Source organism: Monopterus albus, unplaced genomic scaffold (assembly GCF_001952655.1).
Source record: "Monopterus albus unplaced genomic scaffold, M_albus_1.0 scaffold43.1, whole genome shotgun sequence".
NCBI classification, from domain to species: Eukaryota; Metazoa; Chordata; class Actinopteri; order Synbranchiformes; family Synbranchidae; genus Monopterus; species Monopterus albus.
Genome location: NW_018127923.1, coordinates 1,063,633 through 1,067,856, shown reverse-complemented (window position 1 = coordinate 1,067,856; position 4,224 = coordinate 1,063,633).

The following is a 4,224-nucleotide window of genomic DNA, read 5'->3' as shown; positions in this document are numbered from 1 at the left end:
GCTATGTTGGTTCTTTTATGTTATTTTATTGGTATTTTAATATTGTAGTTGTCACGTTTTTAGATGTTTTGAATTGTATCTTATGTTAAGCACTTTGTTGGCCTCGGCTGTGTTCAAGTGCTTTATACAGTGCCTTGCGAAAGTATTCGGCCCCCTTGAACTTTGCGACCTTTTGCCACATTTCAGGCTTCAAACATAAAGATATAAAACTGTAATTTTTTGTGAAGAATCAACAACAAGTGGGACACAATCATGAAGTGGAACGAAATTTATTGGATATTTCAAACTTTTTTAACAAATAAAAAACTGAATAATTGGGCGTGCAAAATTATTCAGCCCCTTTACTTTCAGTGCAGCAAACTCTCTCCAGAAGTTCAGTGAGGATCTCTGAATGATCCAATGTTGACCTAAATGACTAATGATGATAAATAGAATCCACCTGTGTGTAATCAAGTCTCCGTATAAATGCACCTGCACTGTGATAGTCTCAGAGGTCCGTTTAAAGCGCAGAGAGCATCATGAAGAACAAGGAACACACCAGGCAGGTCCGAGATACTGTTGTGGAGAAGTTTAAAGCCGGATTTGGATACAAAAAGATTTCCCAAGCTTTAAACATCCCAAGGAGCACTGTGCAAGTGATAATATTGAAATGGAAGGAGTATCAGACCACTGCAAATCTACCAAGACCTGGCCGTCCCTCTAAACTTTCAGCTCATACAAGGAGAAGACTGATCAGAGATGCAGCCAAGAGGCCCATGATCACTCTGGATGAACTGCAGAGATCTACAGCTGAGGTGGGAGACTCTGTCCATAGGACAACAATCAGTCGTATACTGCACAAATCTGGCCTTTATGGAAGAGTGGCAAGAAGAAAGCCATTTCTTAAAGATATCCATAAAAAGTGTCGTTTAAAGTTTGCCACAAGCCACCTGGGAGACACACCAAACATGTGGAAGAAGGTGCTCTGGTCAGATGAAACCAAAATTGAACTTTTTGGCAACAATGCAAAACGTTATGTTTGGCGTAAAAGCAACACAGCTCATCACCCTGAACACACCATCCCCACTGTCAAACATGGTGGTGGCAGCATCATGGTTTGGGCCTGCCTTTCTTCAGCAGGGACAGGGAAGATGGTTAAACTTGATGGGAAGATGGATGGAGCCAAATACAGGACTATTCTGGAAGGAAACCTGATGGAGTCTGCAACAGACCTGAGACTGGGACGGAGATTTGTCTTCCAACAAGACAATGATTCAAAACATAAAGCAAAATCTACAATGGAATGGTTCACAAATAAACATATCCAGGTGTTAGAATGGCCAAGTCAAAGTCCAGACCTGAATCCAATTGAGAATCTGTGGAAAGAACTGAAAACTGCTGTTCACAAATGCTCTCCATCCAACCTCACTGAGCTTGAGCTGTTTTGCAAGGAGGAATGGGCAAAAATTTCAGTCTCTCGATGTGCAAAACTGATAGAGACATACCCCAAGCGACTTACAGCTGTAATCGCAGCAAAAGGTGGCGCTACAAAGTATTAACTTAAGGGGGCTGAATAATTTTGCACGCCCAATTTTTCAGTTTTTTATTTGTTAAAAAAGTTTGAAATATCCAATAAATTTCGTTCCACTTCATGATTGTGTCCCACTTGTTGTTGATTCTTCACAAAAAATTACAGTTTTATATCTTTATGTTTGAAGCCTGAAATGTGGCAAAAGGTCGCAAAGTTCAAGGGGGCCGAATACTTTCGCAAGGCACTGTAATCTTTGTGCCCTAAGCTATATTGATTAACGGTGTAAAGAAAAGAAAGAATCGAAAGAAAATTATTCTTATGTACCTTTGGATACAGTTGTTCTTTTGGTACTGTTATATGTGGTTAACTTTATTACAAAAGGAATATTGCTACTGTTACCCTGTACTCATTGGAGAATTTAGTTTACAGAGAGAGGATATGTTGTGTCCTGATATGTACTTCTATATTGTACTGCCAGAGAGGCTGCTGTACAAATGTTGATAAAAGATGGAGGACCGTCAACTAGCAGATGACCTGAATGTGTTCTACTGCAGGTTTGACAATCAACACTCCCCCCTCACCCTCCCCACCTCAGACCCAGCAGCTGCTCCCCCAACAATCACTACCTTTCCCTCCAGCCCCTCACCTCTAATGATCTGTGCATGGCCTCTTTAAAAGACAAAAGATTAGAAAGGCACCAGGCCCAGATGGCATGACCCCTCCTGCTTGACTTCAGAAAATCTTTTTTTATCAAATATACTCCCTTTTACTTTATACAGACTAATTTTAAAATCTGATGTTTACTGATTAGTTTTAAATGATGTTGCACTTAATAGAACTCTGTGTTATGGTTTAGTCCCCCTCACCCTCCTGGTGAGGGAGAACTGAGGTTGGACTCAAGACTGCTGACCCAGGTGCTAGTAAAAATGGTGGTTTAATGGTGGGGATACAAACAGAATAGAGACAATGAATACATACAAAAGGGCTGAGCAAAGACGGCTGAGGAGAACAGGACGACCAAGGGAGTAGACAGGCTAATGGCAGGAACCAGGAGAGGAGGAGGATCGGAACAGACAAGCCAACCCTGAGGGTAGGCGAACGAAAACAAAAATCCACAGCATAAGAACTGTCAGCATAGACGTATAACACTAAGCATTTAACCAACGTACAAAATGCGATCCACAGCACAGGAACTGTCAGCGAGGACGTATAACACTAAACATATAACCAACATACAAAATGCGATCCACAGCACAGGAACTGTCAGCATGGAAAACAAAATGACGTATAATACATATCACGAAACTATGTCTGTTATAGGGTATGCGAGGTAGGTAAAGTAATGCAAGTTCAGTTAATGCTCCAGCGATGACGGAGTGTCTGCCAGAGGTATAAATAAGGAGGACAGGTAATCATCGGGATGCACCCCAGCTGTGTGCACCGACAAATGAGTCGCTAATTACTGGAATGTAACACAGCTGAGGTGCAGAGCCCGCAAGATCGAGAGAGCAGAGGAGAGAAAGGTGGAAGAGAGGCAGGTCGCGCTGAGCAGACCTGACAGAAACACTCCATCAGTGGACTGAACGACTACAGACCTATCGCCCTGACATCTGTAGTTATGAAGTCCTTTGAAAGACTGGTGTCGGCCCACCTGAAGAACATTGTTGACCCCCTGCTGGACCCCCTGCAGTTTGCCTACCGGGCAAAACAGGTCAGTGTACGATGCGGTGAACATGGCACTGCATTACATCCTGCATCCCAGACATCCTCCACTCCAAACTGACCCAGCTCACTGTGCCTGCCCCCACTTGTCAGTGGATTACTAGCTTTCTGACAGACGGGAAGCAGCAAGTGAGGCTGGGGAAAACCACATCCAGCACCCGGACAATAAGCACAGGTGCCCCCCAGGGATGTGTGCTCTCCCCTCTGCTGTTTTCACTCTACACTAACGACTGCATCGCGAATGACACCTCTGTCAAGCTCCTAAAGTTTGCAGATGACACAACTTCCTGCACCAGCTCAGGAAGTTCGACCTGCCCCAGGAGCTGCTGATATAGTAGTTCTACAGAGGAGGAATCATCGAGTCTGTTCTCTGCACCTCCATCACTGTCTGGTTTGGCTCAGCAACCAAACAAGACAAGTACAGACTCCAGCAGGCAGTCAGGACTGCAGAAAAGGTCATTGGTGTGAGCCTGCCCTCCATGGAGGACCTGTACACTGCACGGGTCAAAAGGAGGGCGGAAAGGATCACTGCAGACCCTTCACACCCCGGATACAATCTGTTTGAACTCCTCCCATCTGGATGGCGTTACAGGTCACTGTACACTAAGACAACCAGGCACAGGGACAGTTTCTTCCCCCAGGCTGTCACTCTGATGAACATGTAGGGTCAGTCCGTCTTACCATGCTAACTCTGAGAGGCGAAGCAGTCCAAGTAACTTCAAAACAGTGCTGATTTATTCAAAGGATCACAGGTAAAATTAACATTACATGCTCAAGTGTCTTGCACCTCCAACATGCACGTAGGCAGATGTCACTCTGATGAACACTTAACCCACGACAGTATGAGTGGACAATAACCCTCAGTGCAATATCTGTGTATATATACTGTACATTGTACAGATTGTTATACAGAGTTATAGAGGTCTCTAGCTTTAAGTACTCTGTTTTTCTGTGATTCTGATTTTGATACTGACACACACACACACACACAC